Source organism: Equus quagga, chromosome 10 (genome assembly GCF_021613505.1).
Source record: "Equus quagga isolate Etosha38 chromosome 10, UCLA_HA_Equagga_1.0, whole genome shotgun sequence".
Lineage (NCBI taxonomy): Eukaryota > Metazoa > Chordata > Mammalia > Perissodactyla > Equidae > Equus > Equus quagga.
The window spans coordinates 66,922,017-66,937,911 of NC_060276.1; the positions used below are offsets into that span (position 1 = coordinate 66,922,017).

The window sequence follows — 15,895 nt, forward strand, 5'->3', positions numbered from 1 at the left end:
ATTTAGAATCATTGTGTTTTCCTGGTGAATTAATCCCTTTGTCATTATGTAATGTTCCTCTTCTTGTGGTAATTTTCTCTGCTGTGAAATCTATTTTATCAATATTAATATAGCTACTTCTTCTTTTTTGATTACTGCTTGCACGGTACATATTTTCCCATCCTTTAACTCTCAATTTACCCATATTGTTATATTTGAAATGAGTTTCTTATAGATGGCTAATAGTGGGACTATATTTTTATATCCACTCTACTAATGTCTGCATTTTAGTAGATGTATTTAGATCAATTCCATTTAAGATAATTATTGATATTTTATAGCTTAAGTCTGCCATTTTATTATTTACTTTCCCAATCTAATGTTCCTCTGGTTCTCTTTTATTGTTTTTGTGTGGGTTACTTTATCATTTTTTAGGATGCCATCTTGATTTATTTATAGTCTTTTTATACAAGATTGCATCACCTTGTATAAATTTTTTGGTGGTTACTATGGGTTCACTTATCACAGTCTATTGGTATTATATTTTACCACTTTCAGTAAAGTATTGAAACTTACTTCCATTCAAATTATTGAATATATCATACACACACAAATATATTCATAACAAAACAAGGAGGAAATACTCAACTATTACGGTCGTCCTTTTTGGAACTAGTCACGTGGTGATAGCTGGTATTTATGATTAACTTTTTCCACTACTCGTTCTGTATTACTTGGCCTTCATCAAGCATTTCAGCTGGCAATGGTTCTTTACCTGGTGAGGTGACCCAAACTTTTATCCCTGAAGGGTCCGAGCTATTAGTAGTCCTGCTTGGGTTGAAGTGTTGTAGTTTTCCATTGACTTTAATCACAGGGCATAGTAATACTGAGGGATGCCCTAAAAGATCTCCTGTATTCCAGACTTACTCTTCCTTACCTCCGCTGTAGTCCAATTTCCCCTTGGTTGTCAGGGTCAATCATGCCAGCCAGCACATTAACTCTTTTCCTTACCTGTTGATTCACAAGCATGAGGGACCCAAATTGGTGGCAAGGCTTAACATCCAGTTCAATGGATTCATCGTTGTGTCTCCTGGTGTAAAATTTTCTCCCTCTGGAATTAAGACCTCTAGGCCAGCAGGGCATAAGATTTCAGAAACAGAAAGCAAAAATTTTGCTAGGGGTAACAGTGAGTCATGCCACTCCCATTTCCATCCCTTGATTCTGGAACCCGTGAATTCTGGCACCATATATTGGACATTGATTCAGAGAACCTTGCCCCAGTTCTGCAAGGTACTGTAACCTACCTGCTGCTGCAACTGAGTCTTTGAAAAGCAATTCCACCGTTCTATCAAGCCAGCTACTTTGGGATGGTGGAGAACATAGTAAGAACAGTGAATTCTGTGAGCATAGGCCCACTGCCACATTTCTTTTGCTGTGAGGTGAGTTCCTTGATCAGTAACAATGCTATGTGGAATATCATGACCATGGATAAGTCCATGAATGGTAATTTTGGCAGAAGCATTGTGTGCAGGGAAGGCAAATCTGTACCCAGAGAAAATGTCCATTCCAGTAAGAGCAAAATGCTGCCCCTTTCATGATGGAAGTGGTTCAGTGTAATCAACCTTCCATTAGGCTGATCATACTAGGAAATGGTACCATACTGGGGACTCAGTGTTGGCCTCTGCAGCTGGCTTATTGGACACTCAGCAGTGTCTGTAGACAGGTCGGCCTTAGTGAATGGAAGTCCATGTTGCTGAGACCATTCATAATCTCCATCCCTGCCACCGTGGCCATTTTGTTCATAAGCCCATTGGGCAATTACAAGGGTGGCTAGAGAAAGAAGTTGACTGGTACCCACAGAATGGATCATCCTATCCATTTGATTATTAATATCTTCCTCTGCTGAGGTCATCTTTTGGTGAGCATTCACATGGAACGCAAATATCCTTGCATTTTTTGCCCATTCCGAGAAGTCTGTCAACATACTTCTTCCCTAAATTTCCTTGTCATCAATTATCCAGTTACGTTTCTTCGAAGTCCCTGATCCAGACAAACCATTGGCACAGCCCATGAATCAGTATATAATCACACAACTGGCCATTCCCCCTTCCAAGTAAAGTGAACAACCAAGTGCACTGCTTGATATTTTGCCCTATGGGAGGATTTCCTTTCGCCATTGTACTTTAGGAACATCCCAGAAAGGGACTGTAGTGTTGCAGCTGTCCACTCTCAGGTGGTGACTGCATAACATGCAGAATCATATGTAAACCAGGCCCGAGTCTTCTCTTCCTCTGTCACCTGACCATTGGGAACTCCCATGAGGCCATAGGTGTAGGCTGGGAGAGAGAAAGCATTGTAGCAGGAACAGGAACCATGGGCATTTAGGCCACTTCTTCATGTAACTTACTTTTGCCTTCAGGGCCTGCTAGAGCCCAATCAAATATATACTTCCATTTGATGATGGAATGCTGCTGTGCATGCCTAATTTTATAGCTTAGTGGGTCAGATAACATCCAGTTCATGAAAGGAAGCTCAGGTTGCGTGGTAACTTTGTGGCTCATGGCTAGGCAATTCAATCTCTATTAAGGCCCAGTAGGAAGCCAAGAGTAGTTTCTCAAAATGGGAGTCACTATCTACAAAGAATGGCATGGCTTTGCTCCAAAATCCTGATGGTCTACACTGTGATTTACCTATAGGGGCCTGCCAAAGGCTCAAAACAGCATCCTTATCTGCCAATGACACTTCAAGCACCATTGGATCTGTTGAATCATATGGCTCAGCGACAGAGCTACTTGCACAACAGTGTAAACCTGGTTTAGAGCCTTTTCTTGTTCTAGGCCCCACTCAAAATTAGCAGCTTTTTGTGTCACTCACTAAATGAGCCAGAGTAATACACCCAAATGAGGAACATGTTGCCTCCAAAATAATGAGACACACTAGGCGTTGTGCCTCTTATTTGATTGTGTGAGAGGCCAGATGGAACAACTTGTTCTTTGCCTTAAAGGGGATATCTTGTCATGTCTCCACCACTGGACCCCTAGAAATTTTGCTGAGGTAGGAGGCCCTTGAACTTTTGTTGGGCTCATTTCTCCCTTGGTAATGCATAAATGTCTTACCAATAGGTTTAGGGTAGAAGCTACTTCTTGCTCACTAGGTCCAATTGGCTTAATGTCATCAATGTAAAGGACCAGTGTGATATATTTTGGAAGGGAAAGGGAAGGGCAATGAGTATCCCTCCAGGCTAAATTAAGACATAGGGCTGGAGAATTGATATGCTCCTGAGGTGTGTCAGTGAAGGAGTATTTCTGACCTTGCCAGCTGAAAGCAATATGTATTTGGTGGTCCTTATTGACAGGGATGAAGAAAAAGGTATTTTCCAGATCAATAGCAGCATAGTAGATACCAAGGGATCTGTTAATTTGCTGAAGTAATGAAATCACATCTAGTACAGTAGCTGCAATTGAGGTCATCACCTGGTTAAGCTTACAATAACCCACTGTTATTCTCCAAGATCCATCTGTCTTCTGCACAGGCCAAATATGGAGTTGAATGGGGACATGGTGGAAATCACCATCCCTGCATCTTTCAAGTCCTTGATGGTAGCACTGATCTTTTCAATCCCTTGAGGAATGTGGTATTGCTTTTTGTTTACTATTTTCCTAGGTAGAGGAAGTTCTAGTGGCTCCTCCTTGGCCTTTCCCATCTGCAAGTATATCTATTACAGTTATGCATTTGGGGACTGGGGAAATAACCACAAGATGTGTTCAGGGACCCACTGAGCCCATTGTGATATGGACATGAGCTAAAAGTCCACTGATCACCTGACCTCCATAAACCTATACTCTGGCGGACCACACTGAAGTTTTCAGTCCCCTGGCATTAGTGTCAGTTTAGTGCCATTGTCCAGGAGTCCCTGAAAAGTCTGATTATTTTCTTTCTCAAATGCACAGTTACTCTGGAAAAAGGCCATAGGTCTTTTAGGGGAAGACTGGGAGAATGATTAACAGTCTAAACTTTTGGCAGTGTACTGAAGTCTTTCCTCAAGGGTACTCAGCCTCCCCTTCATTGAAGGGGTTCTGGGTCTATAAACTGGCTCATCTTGCAATTGGCTGAGGGGCCATGACTCTCTGTTTTTATGATTCAGGTTAGACTTTTGTTCACTTGACCTAGATTTTTGCTTATACAGATCAAGTAAGAATTTAGTAGGCTTCCTGTATATTTCACTTCTAGGACTACCGTGATCAACTAGCTAATACCATAGGTTTGCACAAGTCAAATATCTGATTGCTACTTTGACTCTGCTGTTCATTACGGGAACAATGCCCACCTTGGCTTTGGCAGTTGAGTGCTGCCACTTGGTCCCCATCACCCTGGGATCCAATTACTCCCATGGCATTTAGGTTTCCCAATTCAGTGAATGCAGTTATCATCGTCAGGTCTGACCTATAGAGAAGAGTGACCACAGAGTTCTTCAAGGATGCCAGGGCTCCTCTCACAAATTTGTTTCTCATAGTATCAGTGAAAAGTATGTATTTTCATACCCTCTGGTGTGAGTGAATAGGTTTAAATGACAGTCTACTCTAACATTCTAATCTCCCTAAGCCTTTTAATTCCTTCCTGTACATTAAACCAATGCGGGCCTGCTATTTTTAACTCACTCACTTCAGGCCGCTTTTTGGTCCATGTTTCAGCCAACCAACCAAACAAACTGTAAGAGCCTTTTCTAACTCCCCGAGCTGCAACATTAAAAGCAGCATCTTTGTTAAGGGAGCCCATATCAATAAATTTGGCCTCATCCATCTTTATGTTTCATCCACCATTATCCCATACACTTAGTATCCATTATTACACATGTCCCTTGGATTTCTGTCTGTATGAATTAGAAATTCAAGCACTTCTTTTGGAGTGTAGTGAACTTCTGCATGGGTCACACTTTGTACTTCACCCTTTGGGGCCTCCTGGAACTTGAGTCTAGTTATATGTTTGGAAACAAAGAGGAGTGGAAGGGATAGGTCCTGGGAAGAACCAACAGTGTCCCACAGGGAGACTACCTCAGGGGAGGCCATTACATTTTCCTCAGGCAATGCAGGGTCAATTCCCTCAGCCAGGGGTGTAGAGGTCACTCCCACTGGGGTGGAATGGCCTGCTCCACTGGCATAGAATTTAGGGGCTCAGTGTCACCAGTTTCATCAGGATCTTACCACACATCTCTATTCAAACTTTCAGGATTTCATTCTTTCTCAATCAATGCCCTCACGTTAACAGTAGATATTCTATGAGGTTAGGAGTTCAACTTGTGTGGTAATTCAGCCAGTTTTAGGATGAGACTGGTTTTGATTTTCAGTAATCTCAATGCTGTGGCTACAGGAGGTGAAAATCTCTTTCAGGGCACATATAGAAGCTTTCATGTCATTTATTCAGCACTTGAGCTGAGGTCATTATTTTCTTTCCCCATTTGGCCCAGTGACATTAAGAGCAACCAGCTAGTCTCATTATATTCATTAGTTTGCTGAAAATGTTCAGAAGAGTATACAGTCGCCCAGCTCCTTGCTTCTTATAAGTAGTTTATTAATGCCCATTGGTGATATTTTGCGTGTCTCCATTGCTAGAACATGGCATAGATTATCAGTGCTCTCTTTACTGCTGGAAATAGTCAGTAGCATCTTTAAATATAATTGGATTAGAGAGCCAATTTCAGAAAGCCCAGAACCAATTCAGAAAACTCATCCTTAAAATTCTGTCCCTCTAGAACCACTTTCAATATCAAAATCTGTGTTAGTCAGGGTTCTCCAGTAATGAATTCACTTATGAGATTATGGAGGCTGCAAAATTCCAAGATCTGCGGTCACCAAGCTGGAGACTCAAGAGCACCAATGGTATAAGTTCTGGTTCCAAAAGTTGGCAGACTCAACACCCAAGAAGAGTCAATGTTTTGGTTCAAGTCTGAAGGTTAGAGAAGCCAATGTCCCAGCTCAAAGCAGTCAGGCAGGTAGGAGTTTCCTCTTATTCATGGGATGGTCAGGCTTTTTGTTCTAGTCGGGACTTCAGTGGATTGGATGTGAGCCACTCACTATGAAGGGCAATCTGCTTTACTCAGTCTAGCTATTCAAATATTAATCTCATCCGAAAACACTCTCACAACACACCCAGAATAATGTTTGACCAAATATCTGGGCACCTGTGGCCCAGTCAAGTTGACACAAAATTAACCATCACAAAATAAAATTCACATAACATAAAATTAAACATTTTAAAGTGTACAATACAGTGGCTTTTAGTGAATTCACAATGCTGTGCAACTATCACCACTATCTAGTGCCAGAACATTTTCATCACAACTGTTAAGCCAGTACTGCACTATTTTGATTGTTGTAGCTTTGCTGTAAGTTTGAAATAAGGAAGTGTGAGTCCTCCAACTTTGTTCTTCTCTATCAAGATTATTTTGGCTTGCCATTCCATACGAATTTGAGAATCAGCATTTCCATTTTCATAAAAAATGCTGTTGGAATTTTGTTAGAGATTGCATTGAATCTGTAGATTTCTTTGGTTAATATTGACATATCAACAACATTACATCTTTCAGTCCATGAATACAGAATGTCTTTTCACTTATTTATGTCTTTTAAAATTTATTTCAGCATTATTTTGTAGTTTTCTATGCACAAGTCTTGTACATCCTTGGGCCTTTGAAATTAGGCCTTAAGAACAAAACTGTGATTTCCATGAGGAAGAAGAATTTTTTCTGTGGACTAGTATCAGCTTCTGCTTGAGAGTTTCCAGCCTGCCAGCATACCTAGCCAGTCAGCGCAATCACATAAGCCAATTGCAATACAGTCACCTCAAAGGAGGCCTGAGTTTCAGACTTACCTAGCCAGTCAGCACAATCACATAAGCCAATTCCTTGCAAGAAATCTCTCTCTCTCTCAGTCTCTCTTTGTCTCTGTCTATATCTATATTATCTATCTATCTATCTATCTATCTATCTATCTATCTATCTATCTATCATCTGTCTATCTATCATCTATCACCTGTCTGTCTCCATTCTGTTTTTCTGGTAGAACCCTGACACGTATTTTGGTACTGTGGGGGACTGGAATTGGCCACCCCAAGATATGTGTCTTTGGCATGAGGATTATTTTGGACTGGTTACTTTTAAAAACTGCAGACAGGAAAGCAACTCTGAAAAGTAGAATTTACTTACCCTTTGTTAAGAGACATTTACATTGTAAAGGAAATCTCCATCTGTAAAGGTGTCTCCCTCTCTGTACCAGGAAGAAGGGGGGATGACCTTATCTGTAGAAACTCTTAATCAATGCCTAAGGCAAGGACTTAAATCTGCGTCTTGTTTACTGTACTTGTCTGGTAACCTCCTGTAACTGACTCCCCCCACCGCCAACATCCTCCTTTGTCTTTAGCTGAGGAGGATATTTAAGGTGGTGGCTTCAGCCATTTTTGGCGAGTTGCTCAGGTTTCCTGAGCCTCCCCCATGTATACATGTTATAAAGCTTTGTTTAATTTTCTCCTGTTATTCTGTCTCATGTGAATTTAATTCATTCTCCAGCCAGAAGAACCCAGAGTGGGTAGAGGAAATGTCTTCCTCCCCATACTGAGAACCATCTTAGAGGAACAGAAGATGAATTTTCTGAATTGGCTCTGTGTTTTATGGAAATGACTGTATTTTCAGTGGAGAGAGAGCACTAAAGTCCATGGCATGATGTAGCAATAGAGATATGCAAAATATCACCATAGAAAACTCTTAGTCAAATACTAATAAAAGGCAAGGTTCTGAGTTACTATGTATTTTATACCTTACAACATTTTTTTCCAAAGTAATCAGTATAATGAAACTGGCTTGATGCTCCTAATGGCACTGGAGAAAGTGGGGGAAAAATGATGAGTTTAGGGCTTCAAATTCCCAGCTCAAGCTCTTCATAAGTGACCTGAGAATTTCTATGTCTAACATGGAAACAATCCTTATATACTGTAGACACAGGGCTGAGATTCTGAGAACTAGTCCCAAAGTCTCATCCTGTAAGTGGCTAAATAACAATACAAATTGAATTCCCAATCTTACAGGGTGTCTTCCATTGAAACGAAGGCATTGATTGGGAATAAATTGGATCAGGAAATTAGGGATGGAGACATATGGGAAAACGCAATGATTCTGGGGACAATGAACCCCTAAATTCTGTGGAATCTTCTTGCCAGTAGAAATATCCCTTCCAACATTTTCTGAGTAGGCAATCCTGCTTTGCCTGAAGAAACTCAGGCCTCCTTTGAGGTTACTGTATTGCAAGACAATGCTAGTTCTTTTCAGAACCTATTCCTACCACCTCTCTTTGCTCTTAAACATATAACTATACTCAGATCCCAGCAGGACCCAAAGAGTGAAGTATAAAGTCTGATCTAGGAGGAGGTATATTGCATACCAAGAGAACTGCATGGTTTTTCTAATTTATACAGACATAGATTTGGGTAAAATGTTTGGGAATGGATATTAAGGATGTATTATAATGGTGGGAGGAACATAAAGTTAGATCAGGCAGAAATTGTTGATATGGACCCACTAAGCAGAGACTCTGTATTCAGTGTTTTAACTTGAGAGATTAGAAAGGGCTCTAACAGTTTGGTTGGTTGGCTGAACCATGGACCAAAAAGGTGGCCTACAATAAATGAAGTAGAAATGCCAGAATTGCCTTGGTAGAGATTGGAATCTTAGAGTGGATTTATCACGTAAGACTTCTACATACACTAAAGAAGGGTCCAAAGACCAAAATTTTCACCATTATAATGAGAAATACATTTGTAAGGAGAGCCCCAGCATCCCTAAAGAGTTCTTTGGTCACTTTTCTCTTTAGGTTGAGATTACCCAGTGGAAACTGCTGGCACTAAATTGGAGTCCCTGAATGCAATGAACATTATTGGATCCTGGAGTGCCAGGAGCCAAGTGGCAGCACTTAATTGCCAAAGACAAGGTGAGCGTGGTTACCATAATGGACAGCAAAGTTAAAGCAGTAATCAGAATAGTCTTTCTTCTGTTTTCTTTTATTATTATTTTTTTATTGAGATAACATTGCTTTATTTCTTTCAGAAGCACACGGTATTGGCTAGTTGATCATGGTGAAGTGGATGAGCAGTCTACTAAGTTCTTACTTGATCTGTGTGGGTGGAAGAGTTCTAAATCAGTTGAACAGAAGTCTAACTTCAATCCCAAAAGGAGAGTTACAGCCCCTCAATCTATTCACAGAATTGAGACAATTTATAGACTCAGAACTTTTGAATAAAGGAAAGGCCAGGAACTGTTGAGGAGAGATCCAGCTACACTGCCAAGATTTTTACTGTTATTCTTTTCCCCAGCCTTCCTCAAAGGCACATATAGCCTTTTACCAGGATGACAGTGCATTGGGAAAAGGAAAATAATCAGATTTTGGGAGGAATTACTGGACACTGGCTCTGAACTGACGCTAATTCCATGAGACACAAAATGACACTTCTTGGGTATAGATGCAAAATCCACCAGTCAGAGTAGGAACTTATGGAGGTCAGGTGATCAATGGACTTTTAGCTCAGGTCCATGTCACATTGGATGCAGTGGGTATACAAACCCGTCCTGTGGTTTTTTCTCCAGTTCCAGAATGCGTAATTGGAATAGACAGAACTCAGCCACTGGAAGAATCCCCACATTAGTTCCCTGATCTGCGGAGTGAGAGCTTGATAAAATGGGTGAACGACTTTTTAAAGGCCTCAGTTATAGTGCCAGTTAGGTGGCATTACCTTGAAGGACTGGGTCAGTGTCCTCCAGGAGGCAGTATATGCTCTAAATAAGATTCCAACATAAAGTGTCGTTTCTTTCATAGTTAGGATTGTTGGATCCAGGAAGCAAGCGGTGGAAGTGGGAGTGGCACCACTCACTTTTTCCCCTAGTAGCCAAATCCAAAGTGTTTACTTACTATTCCCACAACCTTATGCTCTTCTGGACTAGAGGTTTTAGTTCCAAAGGTAGGAGTGCTTCTACAGGGAGACACAGCAATGATTCCATTGAACTGGAAGTTAAGATTGCCACTGGCCACTTTGGGCTGCTCATATCTGTGAATCAACAGGCAAAGAAGGAAGTTATTGTACTGGTTTATGTGATTGATTTTGAACACCAAGGGGAATTGTTCTTCTACTACACAATGGACGTAAGGCAGAGTATGTCTTCAATATAAGAGATTCCCTTAGGGTGTCTCTTAGTATTACAATATCTTGTGACTAAAGTCAATGAAAAACTACAGCAACCCAATTCAGGGTGTACTGCTAATGGCCCGACCCTTCAAGAATGAAGGTTTGGGTTACCCCATCAGACAAAGAACTACAACCAGCTGAAGTCTTTGTTGAGGGCAAAAGTAATATGGAATGAGAAGTAGAAGAATGTAGCTATAAATATCAGCTATGACCACATGACCAGTGGCAGAAGAAAGGACTGTAATAGTTATCATTATTTTGTCCCTATTTTGTTATGAATATGTTTGTGTGTGTATAGATGTGTGTGTGTATGTATGTACGGATAGATATAGATATATACTATTTTCTTCCACTTTTTATGCTCTTACCATCTAGCACAAGATGTATTAATAATAGTTAACACTATATCACAATATTTAAATTAGAAATTGTCCGAAGAAGAGTAAACATCACCCAAGTAATTTGCATCTTCTTCTGGGAGAAGGGTCACTATGTTTATGGTTGTTTGTGGAAGAGTTGTATCATGTTAGATGTAAGTACAACTTTGTTATCATCTTTGTTTGGAGAGTAAGTATGGTTTAAGGATATGGGTTTGGGTACCAGTTTGTAAAGGGCTGGGGGACTCTGATGGTTAGTTTTATGTGTCAACTAGGGTAGGCTATAGTACCCAGTTATTCAATTAAACACTGTCTTGGTGTTACTTTGAAGCTATTTTGTAGATGTGGTTAACATCTACAACCTGTTGGCTTTAGGAGATTATCCTTGATAATCTGGGTGTGCCTAATCTAATTAGATTAAAGACCCGGAGAGAAAAAATTAGGTTTCTCTATGGAAGAAGACATTCTGCCTGTGGATTACAACTTCAGTTCCTGCCTGAGAGTTTCTAGCCTGCCACAGGCTAGTTACTTGCTTGTTAGTTACTTGTCTAACCAACTCCGTAATTGCATAAGCCAATTCCTTGCAACAAATCTCTTAATAGATAAACTTCTCTTCCTAGTTTGTTGAGTGTTTATAAGAGATTGTTGAATTTTTGTCAAGTGGTTTTTCTGCATCAATTGAGATGATCATGTATTTTTTAACCTCATTCTCTTAATATGGTGTAGTACATTGATTGATTTTTGTATGTTGAACTATCTTTGCATTCTTGGAATAAATCCTACTTGATCATGATGTATAATCTTTTTAATGTTGTGCTGGATTTGATTTACTTGTACTTTGCTGAGGATTTTTGCATCTATACTCATAAAGATTATCAGCCAGTAGTTTTCTCTTCTTGTGATGTTTTTGTCTGGTTTTGATATCAGAGTAATACTGGCCTCATAGAATTAGCTGGGCAGTGTTTACTCCAATTCTACTTTTCATGAGAGGTGGTGAAAGATTGGTGTTATTTCTCTTTAAAAGTTTGGTAGAATTCACCAGTGAAGCTGTCTGGTCCTGGGCTCTTTTTTGTTAGAAGATTTTAGATTACTTGTTCAATTTCTTTGCTTGTTATACGTCTATTCAAATGTTTTATGTCCTCATTAGCACATTTGGTAGATTATGTGTTTCTAGGAGTTTGTCCATTTTATTTAAATTATATAAATCATTGGCATACAATTATTCATAGTTGTTTTATAATCTTTTTCATTTCTGTATAATCAGTAGTAACGTCTACCACTTTTATTCTTAATTTTGGTAATTTGGGTCTTCCCTCTTTTTTTTCCTAATTAGTATACATAAGTGTTTGTCAGTCTTTTCAGAATAAATTTTTGGTTTTATCGATTCTATTGTTTTTCTATTCTCTATTTCCTTTTATCTCTGATGTGATCTTTATTATTTTCTTTTGTACTTGCTTTGAGTTTAATTTGCTCTTTTTTTTCTAGTTCACTATGGTGTAAAAGTAGGTTTTGATATTTTTGATTTTTGAAATCTTTCTTACTTTTTAATATAGGCATTTACAGCTGTAAATTTCCCACTGAGCACTGCTTTCATTGCATCCCAAAAGTTTTGGTATGTTGTGTTTTCATTTTCATTCATCACAAAGTATTTCCAATTTTCCTTTGAGTTCTTCTTTGACTCATTGGTTGTTTAAGCATGTGTTATTTAATTTCCACATATTTGTTAATTTTCAAGTTTTCTCCTGTTGTTGATTTCTAATTTCATTCCTTTGTGGTTGGAGAGGATACTTTGTATGATTTCAATATTTTAAAATTGTTTGAAATTTGCTTTGTGTCTGAACATGTGGTCTATTCTCAAGAATCTTCCACATGCACTTGAGAAGAATATATATTCTGCTACAGTTGGTGGAGTGTTCTATTGTTGCCTGTTTGTTCTTGTTATTCTATAGTATTGTTCAAGTTTTCTCTCTCATTATCCTATTCTGATTTTATGCTGGACTGGTCTTTGTAAGTGATTTGACAACATTAACCAAAACATTCAAACAGAGTTTTTAATTGTGAAAACTTGAAAAATATTACATAGTTCTAAAGCTACACATCATACTGCCTGATGTATAAACAGGTTCTTCTTAGTCTTCACTTTAGAATTTATAGAATGATAGACGCAGAGATTAAGAAGATACATATTCTGTTTTTGAGGTTCTGCTATATCTTTCTACTAAGGAAATGCATTATGCACCTGACAGAGCTTTTTTGGATATACTTTCTTATTGTCATTTCCTCACTTTTGCTTTTCCTAGCATTTACCCAATGAAATTTATTATAATTATTGCCCTTCCACCTTCATTTATGAAAAACTAAATATTCTCACTTTCTAAACAAGCAATAAACTCTTTGAAGATAGGAATAATGTCTCCTCCTCTTTTATTCCCCACAGTGTCTAGTCCAAGTTATGACATCAAGCAAAGGTTGGATAAATACTTGTTGAATTGAGTAAGATAAACCAGATCTTAGCTTTTAGAAATTGAAGATGGAAATTCAGTATTTCAGTCATATTTTTCATACCCAAGTTTCAAAAAAAACTGTGACTGTTTGGTGCACACATATATGTGGATGTGGACATGAATAAGCAAGTCATCAGATTAGGGTGAATGTAGGGAGGCTATATTTAAAACAACTCAAGTTTGTTGCCTCAGAGTTTGACCTTTTTGGGGGCAACAGCAACGTTTACTGAATATGGAAAAGAGGACCTCTGAAATAAAGCTAAATGGTTTATTTATTTTATATGGAAAAACAGAAATGGAACACCTCTCAAGAACTCTTTTCTATGGAAAAGAAAAATGACACGATAGAATTCTTTTAGTAAAGAATACTATCATAAAAATAATAACATTCATGTTGGATTCATCACAGTCATCTATTAATTAGTATGTTTATCCCCTTCTCAGACAATGCTGAAACTCCAGATTTCTTTAAATCTACTTATCTTGCTCCCAACTTATATACCCTAGTTAAAATGTATTCAAATTCTATATTTCTATATATTTCATTTATTGTATTCATTATTTTCATTAATTATTTTATTGATTATTTTTATTTATTCCTAGATCTATGAACTTCCACCTGAGATCATTTTACTTCTGTCTCAATAACATACTTTATTGTGGATCTGTTAATGGTACATTTTCATCTGAAAATATCAGAAAAATATAGGAAATATAATTGAATCTTTTATTGACTCAAAAGTTGGCCTCTGTTAGGGAACAACAATGGTGACAAAGTATGCAAATGATAATCTTTGAAGATGAGCCAAAGGAATTAGTTACTTGCCACAGAACAGAGAAATAATGAAAAACGGCCTTTCAAATATGTAAAAGGCAATGCTATTAAAGATGGTGACTAATATCTGCTGGTGAGGGGGCTGATAGAAATGACATTATTTTTGGAAGAAGCACTATGGGTCTTTTAGTGTTTCCCTCTTTTACAACACTTCGTTTTATCAATGATGAATCTGAGACCTAGAAAGTTAATATACATATTTTTAAAGAACACCCAATAGTTTTTGATATTGGACTAAAATTCAGTTCTTCTGACTTGCAGCAGGAAAGGTGCTGTTAACACAAGTGGAAGATCTTGGTGATAGCAAAGCAAATTGTCATTTGAGATACCTTTTCTTTTTTCTAGTTTGAGAAGCAGTAGTCTTCAAAGGAGGACTTCTTTCAGGGAAGGATGGGAGATACTGTAATCTCATAACAGTTCTAGATGATCTTCTCAGAGGCAACTGAAATAATGAAAATTTTTAAGATGTTTCAAATGGGAAGATGAACCAACCCAAACCAAATATAATATACATAAAAACCCCTGTCAGATCTTTAAAAATCTGAGAAGAAGCAGCTTCCCTATGATCTGCATTATTTTCTCCTCCCTATGCCTAATCTTCCTCACTTCTGCTGACCTTTCTTTCATCAAACTCTCCTATAGCTACTTGCACTTCAAACTCTGTTCATTTATCATCTGATTGAAGTGTGTGCACGCACGCACACACACACACACACACACATGCACACACACACACCAGCAGGTCTTAAATCTACTAGATAACAGCCCAGACCAAAGGCCACATAGAAGAGATGGTGATTGTTGACACACTATTAACTTGACAAGACTGGGAGGAGAAGAATACAAGCTACTTCTGACACCCTTATTAGGCTATGATAAATGAGTCATCCTTTTTCTTAGTGCTTGGGGACTGGGAGATAGGTGACCATAACTGTCACCTTGTTTACTATGTAAAGAATGTGAAGAATAGCAGATTCAAGAGTGATTCTTTTTTTTTCCTCCTGAAACCCCACTAGTACATAGTTGTATATCCTAGTTGTAGGTTCTTGTAGCTCCTCTATGTGGGACGCTGCCTCAGCATGGCTTGATGAGCAGTGCTAGGTCCCTGCCCAGGATCTGACCCAGTGAACCCTGGGCTGCCAAAGCGGAATGCATGAACTTAACCATTCAGCCATGGGGCTGGCCCCAAGAGTGATTCTTAAAATTGTTTTTTATTGAGGTGAAAGTCATATGACGTAAATACACCTCTTAGAGTGCACAATTCCGTGTCATTTGGTATATTCATAATGTGCAACCACAACCTCTATCTAGTTCCAAAATATTTTCATTAGCTCAAAAGGAAACCCCATACCCATTAATCAGTTGCTTCCTGTTTGCCAGTATCCTCACCCCTAGAAAACACCAATCTGTATTCTGGCTCTATGGATTTGTTTATCTGAATATTTCATATAAATGAAAATGTACAATATGTGATCTTTTCTTCTGGCTTCTTTTACTTAGCACAATGTTTTTGAAGTTTATCCACTTTGAAGAATGTATCACTACTTCATTCCTTTCTATGGCTGAATAATATTCTGTTATATGTATGTATCACAATTTGTTTATCCACTCATCCACTGGCAGACATTTGGGCTATTTCTACCTTTTGGCAATTATGAATACTGCTGCTATAAACATGCGTGTACAAGTATTTGAGTTCCTGTGTTCAATAGTTTTGGGTATATACCTAGGAGTCAAATTGCTGGGTCATATGGTAATTCTATGTTCAACTTTTTGAGGAATTTCCAAGCTATTTTCCATGGGGGCTGAAACATTTCACATTGCCACCAGCGATGTATGAGGGTTTTAATTTCTTAACATCCTTGCCAATACATGATATTTTCCATTTTTAAGATTATAGCTATCCTAGTGCATGTGAAGAGGTACTCATTTTGGTTTTGATTTGCATTTTCCTAATGACTAACGATGTTGAGCAT

General features: G+C 38.5%; 1 pseudogene; it reads right to left on the reverse strand.

Moving 5' to 3' along the window:
* Positions 1–651: 651 nt before the first annotated feature.
* On the reverse strand, positions 652–4,779 carry LOC124245468 (uncharacterized; annotated as a pseudogene).
* Between the last annotated feature and the right edge of the window lie 11,116 nt (positions 4,780–15,895).